Source organism: Protopterus annectens, chromosome 8.part0 (genome assembly GCF_019279795.1).
Source record: "Protopterus annectens isolate FY-2018-M chromosome 8.part0, PAN1.0, whole genome shotgun sequence".
Classification (NCBI taxonomy): Eukaryota; Metazoa; Chordata; order Ceratodontiformes; family Protopteridae; genus Protopterus; species Protopterus annectens.
Genome location: NC_056741.1, coordinates 417,902,903 through 417,919,473, shown reverse-complemented (window position 1 = coordinate 417,919,473; position 16,571 = coordinate 417,902,903). Strand labels below are relative to the sequence as shown.

The following is a 16,571-nucleotide window of genomic DNA, read 5'->3' as shown; positions in this document are numbered from 1 at the left end:
AACAGGTGACAAACTGATTGGTTCTTTCCTCTGTGGGCACTGTTCATTCTGCACACATGTTAAAATCCAAGGAATTTTCCAGCAAAAACACTAGTAGGGTGTATAATATTAAATGTTTTTGGAATTGTGGGACTGATTGGGTGGTCTATTTGGCCACCTGTTCTTGTTCCGCCTTTTATGTGGGTCAGACGTCAAGACCATTCAGAATTAGAATGTCGGAACATCTTAATGATATTAGAAATCAATGTCTTGCCAATGCCCTATATAAACATGTTGAATCATAAAACAGCCACATTCCGTTTCATGATTATTGATAAAATATGGGGGGATAGATCCAATAAACTGGGATGGCATATATTACTAAATAACAAAGAGAGGGGTTGGATTATTAAATTAGGGGGGCTTTTTACCCCTGGTTTGAATGACCATTTGTGAATTATTGGAATTCTGGTCTTGTGTGTATTGAATGACCCCTTGTTAGGGTATATGTGGATTTCAAGACACTGTGACTTTAAATACTTGTATAGTCTTTACTAATTAGTGATGCTATATAAAGCCTTTTGAATTTGTCAGTGTTGTATCACTGAGGAAGGCCAAGGCGACGAAACCAGTCTGATTCAGATTTTTTGGTTATGCCACAATAATTGGGTTTATATTCACTCCTTGGTGCTGGCCTCTTTTTGACTTTTATGTATAGAATAGACCTTGGCCAGTGGTTCTCTAACTGACAGCTTTCCATAAACAAAAAAAAAACACTAATTGTTAAAAAAATAAATGAAGAAAGAAAGAAAGATAGAAAGAAAGAAAGAAAGAAAGAAAGAAAGAAAGAAAGAAAGAAAGAAAGAAAGAAAGAAAGAAAAAATGAAAACCATGCCATTTTGTACTACTGCTAAAAGCCTGAAACTTCTTGAAGGTTGGGCAATAATTTTCACCCACTGTCAGAAATCTTGAAAGGCTGGTGTAGGTCAATATGTGTATATATACCTTTAAGAAGCTATGCAAGGGCATGCACAAGTGTATAAATACTGAGCGCGTGCAAGACTGACTGTCATTTTGCAGTTAGCTGTTGTAGTTGTACCAATATATTTGATGATGCCCTTAGTTTAAAGAATTCTAGTTATCACTCACTGCATTTTAATTTTTTTGTATTTGATTTTTGGTGCCCACATCTCCAGCGATGATCAAGGCACATCCCACAACAGGCCCATTTGTTCCTCTTTGACATTTAGGTATTAGAGAACACCCCAAAGAATATTTGCGAGCTGACCTTCTTTGACATCATACTGCAGGAAAATGTCATTTTTGTTACACTCCTAATTCTTCAACTTGTTAGTCAAGAAGCACAGTGCAATAGCATGTTCTCGTGCAGGTGCTTTTCTGCACACCTGTGATAGAAGTCTGAAGCACCTACAATTCTTGTCTAGGATCATATAACTGGGTCCTGTTTTTTTGTTGCAGGTGTGGAATTCTGGGCTATTGACTAGATGGCACTACTGAAGCAAGACTGTACGATCTTCCGTCCACCATAGTGGGTGAACTGTCATTAGATGCTTAATCCCATTCCTCCCCAACTGGCTGCCCCAAGTATATCATTTGGTAACTAAACATAGGTTATATGCAGTATAGTCAGAGTTACATCATTTTTGTGCCAAAGAGTCAAATAGCATTTCAGAGAATGTTACCATTCTTGCAGTTTGCCTAAGATGCATCTCCAAGAACATAGATTCATGCAGTTTGTTTGCCCCTTTCCCGTGCAAGCCATTTCTCCACTGATAGGCATTAGCTTTTAGCTTGTCTGTCTGAGGAACTGATCCAACAATAGTAAGGATTCATTGGGTCTCTCCCTGTTATGGCACCAGTTGTCTGCTTAACCTTTCTGTCTCCTAATGCTGCTATATCAGCCCCCTAATGAATGAACAAATCCCTGTGCTGCTATCTAATGCATTTCTTACCCATAGCATATGAAAATATTACAGCAGAGTGGTTAAACTTCAAAACAGAAGACTCTTGTTTGAATGCCATCAGTATCTACTTGCATTTTTAAGACCTGCTGGTAGCAGGAGAGCAAATGAAATGGGGGGATATATTCATAGGGATGTAACTCTGTTTTCCACTCTTATCCCCCAGTGCCCAATGTGGTCCAACTGTCCCTTCATCTGTGGTATTCTCTAGGGCCAATTTGATGATCTCATACATTAGTGGAAAGGACAGACAGTCTCCCAAATGTTCGCCATTTCAGCCAGGAGATAAGTCCTGCCGTTTCTCAGTTCAGACAGGTACCTGCAGACAGTGCAATATCACATTCCCCCAGAACATCTGATTCCAGGACGAATGTTTCCCCATCAACATAATAAATCACTCAGTCCTAGGAGTTTAAGACAGTATGTAGGTCACTTAATTGCAGGCTTTATTATCATTTCTACAGTGATCAAGAAAAGAAAGGATGATATAGACTTTCTCTAGGTGCTTCTGCATATCTCCAAACTGGAAACTCTTGCATTATGTGCAGGCATGCTCAAAGAAAAGCAAGACCACTTTTAGGAGTAGGGTTGGTTGAGGTGGAAATGCAATAAACCATTAAACTTTGTAGTGTAAACAATAACATATTTTTAAAAATGCGCACAATTAAACACATTATTTATTAAGAAAAAAAATTAAATTATTTGTACTTGATTCACTTGGTTTATTGTTCCCATTCAAGAATGTTTCCTTAATGCACTACTATAGGGAAATTCCAACGGCCAATCACTGAGGATTACTAAACTTCCTGCTGGAAATTCACACCTTCTACAGCACTAAGAGCAAAGAGACCACATCCATAAAACCATCCTTCAAGTCAAACTACACCTAGTCAAGGACTGTATCGTCCACCCAGGCCCACTATACTAGTCTTAGTATAATTAGCCTTCAGCCTGATCCTACAGAACAATCTCACTGTGATACATTTTATTAATATCCCACATTCAGCAGATCCCAGCATAGGCACCCACCTCACTCTACTGCTTAATGACTTTTTGTAATAGTAGTTCTCCTCTAACAGCCTCTATATACTTTTAGCCACTCAGTGACTTTCCTACAGATGTTCTTATTGTCAACTTTATGCTACACCCGATACTTCTCCACCAAAGTCATGGTATGAACAGTGCGAAAGACTTTGCTGAAGTCCAGAATGAGCATATATACATGGTTCCTTTCCACTGCTTCATCTGTGTCGCATTTTTCAGAAGTTGTAACAGTCTTAAAGCAATTCCTTTCACCAAAAAAATAGGGCTTTACTACCACATCTGAGGCAATTAGTTGGGCTGCAGAGATTAAGAGCAGTGCGGTTCAAACTATGTCCTGCCCCTTTGGCACCTGAGCACAAGTATCACCATCCAAATCAGCAGTGTCTGGAATCAATCCTTGGTCATAGGTGTACAAGAAAATTCCAGCTATGAGAAAAACCAGGAAGTATCAAAAGTAAGGCATTGCATGACCATAGTCCCAAACTCATTTGTTATCTATAAGCACAGAAACGTCCTCAGCTGTAAGTAAATAAGAGGCAAAAATACACATCTAGAAATGAGTATTACTGACCTGCAGAGACTGGATCCAAACATCAGCATTCTTACTCTGTATGACATTCTTGTTTGATTTACCAGTAGGAGCCACATTTCTTTCAAAGTCTGTCATGTACTGACTCTACAAAAAAAAAAAAAAAAGCGAGAGAGGGAGACAGAGACAAGAGAATTATAACTCAATTATAGTTTCCTTGGCCATCATTTTATTTTTCCTTCCTTCCCTCCTTCCTGACTCCCTCAACCCCTCATCCCTATCCCTCAAATGGAACCCTTATGCTCATTCTACAGAGGCAGCAATAAGAGGTCATGAAGAAGACAAGTGGCTTATTTGGGTCTCTAACAGTAGTAACTTATGATATTCAGACTCAGTGTCAGCTTTCCGGCTGTGTAACAGCAGTTCATTATACTAGTGTACAGCTTCTTTTAACTCAACAACCCACTTCTTATAATCATGAGTACAGTTATGACTCCAGGGCTTTATTTAATTGCCTCTTTTATTACTCTGATATTTACCTGTTAGTTTTGACTACCTTCCTAATGTATGACTTGTTACTTTTTTGCCTTTTGTTAACTGATTTATGCTAAGTTCATTGTCACTTGCACTACATATTGTCACTTGCACTACATCTAAGTATATTGACCTGGACTAAACCTAAAAATAGCATACTGAGATCAGTGTCCAATACTAGTTAATTAATTATTTAATTAATTAATGGGCAGCAACTGAAACGATGACAGCACTGGTTGTTTAAGGATTTCAAATGCACCACAATAAGCTGGACAGCATATCAGTTATTCAACAGAGAAAGACAGGGGGTAAAAATACAGGGTTGCAAAAGAGTGTTAGCACAAAACACTGACAAAACCAAACAATAAAAAGGAGAACTGTACTTTTCCAGTACATAGACAATGCAAATTGTTCCTGCCCCTACTTTATTCAAATAGTAGCATTTGTCCTTTTTTCTCTACATATAGATTCCCTTGCATATTTTTAAATTGGTCCAAAGCACTTTCCAATTTATATGAAATCTTATTAGACTGTGCTTTTTGAGTATTACTGTCTTTGCATTCATCCTGCAAAATGTGCATATCATTAGGCAAACCTACACATATATTTACTTTCTTTTTTATTTAAATGCTTGCTATCTACATTTTTGATATCCATAACTGAAAAAATGATATTTAGTCTTTCAGTTTACTTAGCTGATCAATAAAACACTAAAGAAATAAATTGGCAGCTGCAGTATTTCTGTTTTAGTGAGGATTTCCCTTTCTTCCTCAACATAACATTTTCAAAATAACAGCCAGCTCATCTTTAATACAGTGAAAAAGAACATGCGAATAATTTATGGTATAACATTCATTGCTTTTAACCGATATTAATCTTCACAGAGTATGTATTTCATCTTGTAAAAGCTAATTGCATTAGAAAAAATGCTCACAGACTCTTTGACAGGAGAAGATGAATGGAGTTGGGTTGTCACTCTTTGAAAGAAGTATTAGGGAGAGATAGTGTTGCATTTGTTTAGTGTGTGAAAGTAACTCTTGTGATCCAGCACACCTCAGTGAGCCTGTCAGCCATCTATTGCAAGGTACAGAAGGTACAGATCGTGTTTCGGATGAGCCACGCATCCAGTTCCACCCCCATTGTTTTGTGTATAATGTAGGATTGTCATCAGACTGGCTGTGGCCGACAGGAACAATTCCCTTTCCAATGGCTGACCATTTTTGTTCATTACAGCATTGTAAAACCTTAAGAAGTCTAGAATATGCCACAGGCAACATAAATACTATCAGTGTGAGTTATTTAACTTAATATTTCTTAAAAGTGAATATCTTGAAATTTATAGACATTTCTGCTATTCTACTTTCAGGTTTTGTTTATTGTACTTGTTACGTGGCTTACTACAGTGATCTCATTGTATTGTCAGCAGTTATATGGCCTACTGTAGTGATCTCATTGTGTTGTCAGCAGTTATATGGCTTATTGCAGTGATCTCATTGTATTGTGAGCAGTTATATGACCTACTGCAGTGATCTCATTATATTGTCGATAGTTAAATGGTCTACTGCAGTGAATTTATTGTGTTGTTAGTAGTTATATGGCCTACTGCAGTGATCTCATTATATTGTCGATAGTTAAATGGTCTACTGCAGTGAATTTATTGTGTTGTTAGTAGTTATATGGCCTACTGCAGTGATCTCATTATGTTGTCAGTAGTTATATGGCCTACTGCAGTGATCTTGTGTCGTCAGTAGTTATATGCACTACTGCAGTGATCTCATTGTGTTGTCAGTAGTTATATGGCTTATTGCAGTGATCTCATTGTGTTGTCAGTACTCTGCTTTGCCCATTTGCATCACCTTCTGTTGTTGTTAACATGTGTACTAAGCCCCCAAACATATCTGATCACACTTGTGGGTTTACATGCAAAAGAAGGTTATAGAAGTTTTAAGAGGACTGTGAAATATGGTAACATGGTAATAATTTTTGTCCTTGTTTTTCCCTACTTTTCAGATAAGGTATAGATGTGGGGTCTGTCCACCCTCATTGTAACAGGTTTCCCTACTATTACTGTTTTGGTAAACCCATACTGTAAGATGGCCTCTGCCTGTTGACTGTGATTTATACAGTATACATATCCTCTCTACCTACAAAAAGAGGTTATTGTCCTTCCTAACTATAGTTAAGTATCCTACACATATGACAACATGGGCCACAAACATGTCAGGACAAGACATAAGGTGCCAGTGTTCAGTCTGCTATGTCACTGAGCCAACTAATAAGCCATCACTTATAGCAGGTTCCTTTTCCATCTGTCTCATCCTCCACAGCTCAGCCAGCAGCATTGTGTGACATCACAGTCTCATCTCTGTGAGCATTATGACATCAGGGGCAAAACACATGAATGGAATTTTGTCTAAAACATTCTTGGGAGATGTATACAACTCTAACATAATGCGTGAATAAGAACAGTATAATATAACATTACCCACTATTAAAACAGAGCCTAAACACCGCAGAGCAACAGTAAAACATTCTCTGGACTAGATTAACTGAAAATCATGACATCATGACATTGCTTTATTATTTTATCTGGCACCATTTTAATAAATAACATGTAAATCAAGGTTTAAATTAAAAAATGCATTGGCATATACAGATTGTTTTGAAACTACTGACTATTCCCTTACCTTAAGATACATTTTTCTGATATAGAAAAAGGAATAATCTATGCTGTGACTATTTTAAATCGTTGGCATAATTTTAGTAGCCTTCACTGTAATATCTGCTGTAAATCAAATCAACTACTTGGCTAACAGAATGAATAGTTTCCCTTTCATTGGATAATAATCTTTATAGAAGATGAGAGATGACAATGCACACAGCCTAATCTACTTGCAAGAATCTTGCTTTCTGGAGGTTAAGGTATTAGTAACCAGACTCATAAATATGAAATGCAGAAAAGAAACCAGTGCACAGAGATGACTCCAGCTTCACTGGACTACTGAAGCAGTGCAGTGGCTGTCAGAGCTAGAACGTCAGTGACCGTAGCTCTGGGGGTGAACAAGATGATATCTTTTACATTATATTTATATTTGTCTTACGTCCAAAACCTTGGCTGAAAAGGTTCTTGGACCAGCTTACTTAACAAGTGGAGAAATGATAAATAAATAGATAAATAAACAGATAAATAAATGGCAACCATTTAAAATTGTGGACTTAAATTGCCAAGTCTTGAAATGTGGACACCAAATGGCAGAAAATCCAGGCTTACATATAATAATTTGAGATTGCCATGTCTCTGACTATTCCATTTTCCCCAGTGTATGGTGATCTCAGAGTTAGTATATATAAATTCAGGGTGTGGGAGGCAAGCTCCACAAATCAGTGGTTGCTGCCCACCTCCAAAAAAAGTATTTTAAAGACGAGCAATGTTTAATATTCGCTCTTTTCGTGTATTTTTGGTCTTTTTTTTTTTTTTTTGCTGTCCTGTGATTTGACACTTTGAATAGTAAGATTTCAATAGGAAGTCAAATAAATAGAAGGCTAAATAAATCAACTGAGCTCTGGAGGTCTTGGAGCATTAGTGTTCTTAGACAGCACTGACATTTGTGCATGGACAGAGATTGGCTGAAGACTGGTATAGTTTCTATCTAAGATGATTATGGGGTGCCCTGGCTGAAGACTGGTAGAGTTTCTATCTTCATAAATAAGATATTTTATATCCAAGACAGAACTAGATAAATGGAGATATAATTTATAGGTTCATAGGTTCATAGGTTCATACTAGGCTATTCTATCTGAGGGCATTACAGCCTCTACTATATAGTTTTAGTTACTTACGCACCCCTTTAGTATGGGGAACTATACCATTATTTTTTTTGCCTCTGTTGAGCAGTGACACTGAGGTGTAATCTGGGGTATATCTATATCTCCCCATCCATTGGTCAAGATTTCTCTTGAACAAGGCCAGCGAGGTGCTCTACAGTTAGTCTTGTCAATGAAATTTAAGCACTGCTGCGGCACGTTTTACAATAAACATTGTGGGACATAGGTTAACAGATATACCATTATTACTAAGTGACTTCAACTACCCAAATACTGACCAGTTAAACAATTGTTTAAATAATATGTGTACAAAAATATCAATACAGTGCATTCAAAATAACTTGGAATAGATAGTAATAACCTAGCAAGGGGTACTAGTATTTTAACCACTGTATGCAATAATAACAGGCTCTTCATTTTCCTCCACAGAAATTATTGCTTTCACTACAGAGACAGATATTGATTTTTTTAGCCTCTGGCTAAAAATGTTACAAGCCATTAAAGCAATAAATCATAGTATTTCTTAAATGGTAAATATGATGACATTGACAAAGCACTGAGCAATTTGTTTCTAGATCCCCAGTACCTACCAGCCATCAACCCTCCTTTGAACTGAACATACCATTCATCCTGCTTTAGGTGAAAAACAGTTGCAGAAGGCCATCAGCCAAGCAGGTAGTCATAAGAGTTAATAAACGGTCATTTTCTCACAATCTCTTAGGAAGGCTGGTGCTGCAAACTCTCACAGTACCATCACAGTGACCCATGCATGCTTTCAAACTGTTAAATAAGTAAGTTATGGTAAAAAAAAAAAAAAAACACACAAATTAAAAATACATTACAGGGCCTGTAAGAAGCATTTAAACTCTCAAACTTTCTAGTAAAATAGGTAACACATATTGCTTTGTTGAAAACAACCTTTACAAACACTTAAAAAAGACAACTCCACCCTAGGCACGTGATTCCTTTTTCCAGAATGTATTTTCCACCCTACAAAATGATCCCTTCACTGCCACATATGCAAATGCATGACTGAGCAGTTTGTTTCTGTGGCATTTCTATACTGTTCAGCTTCTTCAGCACACAACACATTTGGTTTGGATGAAATCCTGCAATAATTTCCTTAGGAATTCTTCTTCCCGGTTCATATGTCATACTACCAATCATATTTTAAGTATTTTAGTCCAGGAAAAGCCAACATATCAAGGTGCTGATTAACTAAAGTTATAAACCTGTTGAGACTCTGGGGATGTTCAGCTATTTTATTATTTGTTATCATTTATGCTACCTTCTCTTTCTCCTTCTGAGCCAAAAACACAGGCATAGCTAGGGTGGGTTGAAGGGGAGGTCAGCCCAGGCACAAAGTGTTAGGGGGGTGCAATCTGTAGATCTTAACTGGTCTTCAATGCATTACCCTCATTTTCTGATATCAGGTGTTGCATTTCCAGTTAGAACTGAAGCTCTGCAACTCTCTGTTGTCTTCAGTGCATTACAAGAATTTAGAAGAGAATGCGATATCGCATTTGTGGTCAGACTTCAGAAATGAAGCACTGTACTGTTTGGTGTGTGTAATAAACTGTAGAAGCTCTTTGTAAGTAGTTTGCTACAGCTTAAAAGGAGAGAAGGGCCTAAGAGCTTTTGTTCCTCCTCAGGCTGAGGAGGCTGCCAGACTGAGGGACAATATGGGGTGCAAAAATATCTACTGACCCCTCTGGCCACATCCATACTGAATTCACACCATTTTAACTATGGAGTCTCAGTGTTAAGAACTCTGAGACAAATTACCAAAATAGAGAGCAAATAAGGAGCCTTGCAATTCATTTCTTGCCTTTCAAACATCTAATTAACGGAGTTTGTGGTTGAAGAAGCAAGGACTTCTTATAGTGTGTTTAAAACATGATAACGAACAGAAATCAGAAAGTATCACAAAGGAAGTTTCAGGCTCCCTCTCTCTTCATATATTCTGAAAGCAAACATTAACTGTGTATGTTGCCAGTCTAATCAGATATGAGAAATAATGTAAAAGAGGATAATCCATAACAACCTCATCTTTTGGGGTCACTGAAGACATTGGTAGAGAGACAGATCTTAACTAAAGATCAAAATTCCATCACCTTTGTCAGCCCTATCAGGTCATTTTTAAGTTAAGAAAATTGGTAATAATTACTTTTACTGCTAGTGGAATATTAATATATCACACAACAGGAAGATAAAAGTATGTTTTTTTTCAGTTTCTGGCCATACTAGTAATGTAAACATACACAAAAATGCTAATGGTGCTTTAAGATCCTTGTTGGATGAATCAGACTAATTAGAGCATACTATACCATAAAACCAGTGGATCACTAAAGCATGCCGGGAATTTTCTTTTCTTTTAATATTATTTTATAAAAGCAGCATTTACTCCAGTGACATTTATAAAACATTAAAGAATCAATCAGGTTCATTCACACTGCCTAATGCTACCTCTTGTTTAACTCTGATAAATGCCTAAATTGTTATATAAGGAAATCCCAGTAAAAAATATGGACAAAGTTTATCAGCTTTCAAGGGGTACAAAATACTTCACTCTATTAATGAAAACAAATATATGAGCTTTTATGGCTCAAAATATCTATAAACACCCTTAAAAGTACACAACAATGTGCATAACTAATTAAGATAGTAGTCAGTGGATTGATTATACAATGCACAATTTAAATCTCAGAAGACCACCTTACTTTGCTTAGAATTGTCTTTTAGTGCAGTCTTCTTTTAGATGAGCTGGCATTGACTTTGCTGTTTACTAGATAGTATTAGGGAATCAATCAGGTTCATGTATACTGCATCATTCTACATTTCTTTTAAATCTGGTAAATGACTATACAAATTGTTATGAAATTAAGCTCCTTTAAAAGCAAACAAAAAAATTGAAGGTATAACTACAGGAGCCTTTTAGTGACACAAAGCCTTCAAACTAAAATGTATGTGAGCCAGAATATTTCAAAATACCTGATTCAGATGGTGTTTTATGAACTAATTATACTAATTAAAAAAAATACATAATTAAAAAAAAAACAGAAAATCACTATATCATGCCTCTCATCCTCTTTGAAAAGATTTGCCACATGCTCTAGTGTTATTTTATGGTGTTAAACAAGTAAAAATAATCTCCATTCTGTTTATGCTATTAATTGTTTAATTCTGGTAAATGAATGGCTAGGTTTTGTGCAAGGAAGTTCCTGTAAAAGCTAAAGATGTAGTACAGAAGACTTCTAGTGACGCTAAACTTTCAAATCCACTACTAGAAATAGGTATGGGATCTTACATGGCTCAAAACATCTGTTAAAACACTTAAATATACAAAAAATATATTGACCAATTAAGATGAGTTTACTTGACTAATTACAGAAATTAGAACATAATTGCCTAAAAGTAAATACATAAATGAATAAAAAGATAAATGAATAAAAACCCCACCCTATCAGGAATTGTCTTTCTTTGTGATCTTATTTTTGAAGAGCTTCTACTTACTTTGGTGCAGTTTATATAATGTTATAGAACCATTAAAGTTTCTCCACAATGTCTAGTACTACTTTCTTTGTTTAGATCTGGTAAGTAAATACGCAGATTATTACATAAGGAAGACCATGTAAAACAAACAGAAACTAAAGCCAAATTAAAGCCTTCAAAAGATACTGTTTGCACTTTTTGTAAACAAAGCACACAGCTGCATACATTTATACTGTGACACCCCTGCCCTGGCTAAGTAATCAAGGAGCCTCAGTCCTCACCACTAACACCAGTAAGGGATGTGCACATTGGGAGGATGAACAGTATACACACACATTAAAGTACAATTTCCCTTAAGAGTACACATAGATCACAGTCAGTCTGGGGTTGGTTTCTCCCTTTCTCTCTAGATCCTCAATAAGACTCCCCACTGACACAGCTATAGGGTTCAGCTCTCAGCCGAGTGGTCAAACCAAAACCTTCAGCACCCCCTCTGTCCAACCAATGCTTCGTGTCCCTGCCCAAGTAGCTAACACACACACACTTTGAGATTTGATTTATTTGCAAACACGCAGACACTCCTGGGGAAGTCTGACACAGGTTCACTAGCTATGCCCCATTCTTCCCAGACTATATGGTAGCTACCACTGCCACCAGCCACTACTTATCAGCTACTATAAAGGCCCTTACCAAAGGGTGCCTAATCGTATTGTGTAATGTTGCTATTATACAAATGGTAAGTGTGACCAGACTAAGGTTATTCAAGAGTGGCCTGTACAGTGTTACCAAATACATGCAAGTACTCTGAGAGCTTAAATATCTATAAGTAAACCAGCCACAATTAAAAAGGTTTAAATATATTTAATAATAAATAATAAAATCACAAGACAATACTCATTAACTCAGCACAGTGACAATATAATTCACAATCACAGGAAATACTTTAAAACAACATTATATGACAGTCTCACATATATATATAGAAAACATCTCCACTAATATTGCTATATTCCAGTCTCTAACAGAAACTATGTTCTAAATAACTTACTTACAGAGTAAGGCAAGTGCTGGTAAGAGGATGTTTACAGATCCAAGACAAGATACAAAATGTATTCGCTTTCTCTCTGAGATAGTTCTTAAATTAATAATACACATTACTGCTGAATCATTTCAGATTACATAATTCTTGGCACCTCTGTCTAAGTTTCCCAGGCTAGCAGGAACTTCATTTTTAACATTTCTTTTAAAAATACTTATCTCTCAGAAGTTGACAATTCTCTCTTAGGCATGCCTGAACTTGAAAGTCGTAAAACAATTACCTTGGAAACCTGTAATTATCTCTGTTTCCAAACAATAGAAAGAAGCCCCTAACCTAGACATCCTGTCTCTTAGCTGAGATAAACTAACTTTATAACACATCATAAAACTCTTTACTTATCAACTTATTTTCTTAGAGTTTTTCACGTTAACTCTGTATGTTCTTCTTTAGCTATGTTAAAGCTCTATATGTTCTTCTTTAGCTATGTTAAGAATCTAAGTGGCAACTCGCAGATGTGCACTGGACTAGTGCAAAATAGCACAAAATATACTGAATCTACTGATATTGCCAACATCCTGGCAGACAGATTCAGTGCAAACTTCACCCCCTCTCACCTCCAAAAGGGCCCACAACAATACCGGAAAAGTGTAGTGTCCCAAAAATCAGAGACGCACAGGTGAAAACAGCCCTTTCAAAAGCCAAAAACACAGCATCAATGGGACCAGATGGTATCCCAGGCTGCATCTTGCATGAACTACAGAACAAACTATCCCCTCACCTAAACACGCTGTTCAACCTCAGCCTCTCCACAGGCTACGTGCCTATAGAATGGAGCACAGCAACGGCTATTCCTCTCCACAAAGGAGGGGCCACAACTGACCCTGGTAACTATCACCCCATAAGCCTGACTAGCCTGGTCTGCAAGGCTATGGAGCGCATCATAATGGAACTCATTAACAAAGACATTGGGAACCTCCAAACACTTGGCCTGACCCAGTTCGGCTTTGTTAAGGGCAGATCGTGCCTACTAAACCTGGTTGACTTCTTCCAGTCACCAAGGCCATAGACAAGGGAAAGGTGGTTCACACAGCCTACCTTGACCTCGCCAAGGCTTTCGACACCATTCCCCACTCGGGTATTACAGAAAAACTCACCAGCTGAACATAAACCCCTACGTCACGAGATGGGTTGCCAACTGGCTTACAGACAGAACTCACACGGTAAGAATAGCGGGCTCCAGGTCCGACTCTAAACCAGTCACAAGTGGGGTGTCTCGCAAGGCTCAGTCCTGGGACCCCTACTGTTTGGCATATACTTCTCAGAAGTACAGGCAAACACAGGAGGACTATGGCTAACCAAGTTCGCCAATGACTGAAAACTGGGAGCCATAACTGACTCTCCATCTGACATGGACATCCTCCAAAAGGGCCTTACTGAGATGGACACCTAGTGTCAAGTCATGGCCTCAAGCTAAATGCCAAAAAATGCATAGTCATCCCATTTGGGAAAAATAAATCACCCACGAATTACCACATAGGTGGCAGCCCCCTTAATACAGAAGAGGTAAAAAGAGATCTGGGGACCCAGGTAGATAGTAATCTCTCCTTTGACAATCATATTGCCAAAGTAGTTAGGAAATCCTTCTATGTGACCCATCTAACTACTAAAGGGTTCACATCCAGAAATAAAGAGGTTATAGTGCCCCTCTACTCGTCACTCATCAGACTCATCATAGAGTACAATGCCCCATTTGGGATGTACCTCACAAGACACTTCCAACAGCTGGAAAGACCACAAAAGTACCTCACCAAGAGGATTACTGGTCTCAAACATATGTCCTATGCAGCCCGACTGAAAAAACTCCGGCTGTACTCAGTAGCATATCGCTTACTCAGAGGTGATCTCTGCCTGACTTATAAAGCCATGTCCAACTCAGAATTGATGGACATGCTCCACCTAAAGAAATCCAAGTCACTGCGAGCCACATGCTCTAGTGAGCTAAACCTCGCCACTACAATAAATAGAACATGTTGGAGGGATAGATTCCTGTCACAGAGACTCCCCATGCTTTGGAACAAAATTCCAAATTACATCAGGCAGAGCCCCTCACTAACACTCTTCAAGAGAAACCTTGATGAGTGGATGGGTAACAGAAAATACACCCCTGGGATCACTTCATTGGCTCTGCTTGACAGAGGATCAGTTAATTAATCAATGGGGTGGTGAAAGTCGACACACTCTGGCTAGGCTTATAAATGCCCTTGGGCAGATAGCCTAGTACCTACCTATGAACCTATGTCCTAATTTGTACTACGGAACCATACATTTGCATTGACATATAGTTTATACACATTTTTGCTCTTTTCCAGCAGGGTGCACTGTGGTTACAGTCTTGAAGCTCAGTACAGAACATATAGTTTTCTTACATTTTTTAAGGTGAGCATATAAATCATATTACTATTCACAAATCACATAGAATTATTTACAAATTCTATCTAGCTGGGCTGGCAGTGTCACATTTCTATATAAATCATATTAATATTTTTAAGTAACATATAATTATTTGCAAAATTCTAGCTAGCTGGACTGGCAACATCTCGGTTTATCACATTTCTCCCCCCAATGGGAACTCAAGCTAGTTTTTCAAGTGTCCCTTGAGAAACATTGTTTGAGAGGGTTGAGCCTGTCTGGGAACACCTTAACCCATTCCCTGTCTTGAGATTCCAGCTGCCTTGGCATTGCTGACCCCAGTACTGTGCTGCACTGTCCCGTCATATGCCTGCAACCTGAGCTCCACCACAGTAATTTGGGATTTTCCTGGCTTGTTCCCTGTAGCCATAGATCCCCCTCAGACTCCTAATGCTTTGTACTGCAAATACTCAGCACAATGGCTTCCCTATCATGGTAAGATTTCATCATGTTAACATGGTACAATTTGTGCCCCTGCCTCCTGCCTAGCAGTTATACCATGTAGTTAACATCACTGACATTCCTTATCACCTTGTAGGGTCCCTCCCAAACTGCCTGCAGCTTGTTGTGTCTGACAGGAACAAGAACCATTACCTGCTGCCCTACAGCATACTCTCTAGCGCGGGCATTCCTGTCATATCAGACCTTTTTCTGCTGTTGGGCTTCTGCCAGGTTCTCCTGGGCCAAGCCCATGAGTTCCCTGAGCCTTGTCATGAAGTTTAGGACATATCCCACAACAAACTCCTTGCGGGATTAACACTCACCTTCCCACTCATCTCAAATTAAATCTAGAGGCCTCCTCACCCTATGCCCATACAATAACTCAAAGGGTGAAAAACCTGTGGATTCCTGGGGAACCTCTCTGTAAGCAAACAACAGATGGGGCAAATATTTGTCCCACTACCTCTTAAACTGGTCTGCAAATGCCCATAGCATGGACTTGGGTGTAGAGTTTAACCTCTCAACAAAACCATTAGTCTGGGGATGGTAGGGGGTGGCCTTTAAGTGCCTCACCCCACAGTACTTCCAGCAGTTCTGACATGAAATTGACACCTCTGTCAGTCAGTATTTCTTTTTGAAAATCTAGCCTGCTGAAAATCTCTAACAAAGCATTTGCCACCTTTTCTGCCTCAATGGAGGACAGAGCCACTGCCTCAGGATATGTCATAGCATAATCTACTACCACTAGGATATACTTTTTCCTTGTGGAACTTGAGGTACTCAGAGGCCTCACAATATCCATAGCTACCCTCTGAAATGGCTCCTCAATCACAGGCAAAGGCATTAAAGGAGCTTTCACCTTGTCTCATGCCTTGCCTACCTTTTGGCACTGCTCAGAGGTCCTGCAGTACCCTGTTACATCTCTAGAAATTCCAGGCCAATAGAAAATCTGCATAATACACCTGTTTGTACATTTTATGCCCATATGACCTGCAAAGGGAATATCATGGGCTATGGCTAGAAGTGCCAGATGGTAGGCTCTAGGCACTACCAACTGCTGTATCCTCTCACCTTCTAGCCCTCCCTCAGGGGTCCACTCTCTACACAGTAACTCTTTGTCCCAGTATACAGAATTCCCCTTCCCTTGAAAAGCAGGTGCCTCACTAGCTACCTCTCTCAGGCCTTGCAATATTGGCTCCATGAGCTGAGCCTCTCTCAACTCTCTCTTTGTAACCCT

General features: G+C 38.6%; 1 protein-coding gene across 1 annotated transcript in view; it reads right to left on the bottom strand.

Annotated features, from left to right (window-relative positions):
• Positions 1 to 16,571, bottom strand: part of LINGO4 (leucine rich repeat and Ig domain containing 4) — a 565,734-nt gene that overhangs the window by 132,163 nt on the left and 417,000 nt on the right. The window contains exon 3 of the mRNA XM_044079935.1: positions 3,577 to 3,681. The gene's annotated coding sequence lies outside the window, so the exon portion shown is untranslated. The remainder of the gene's footprint in view (positions 1 to 3,576; positions 3,682 to 16,571) is intronic.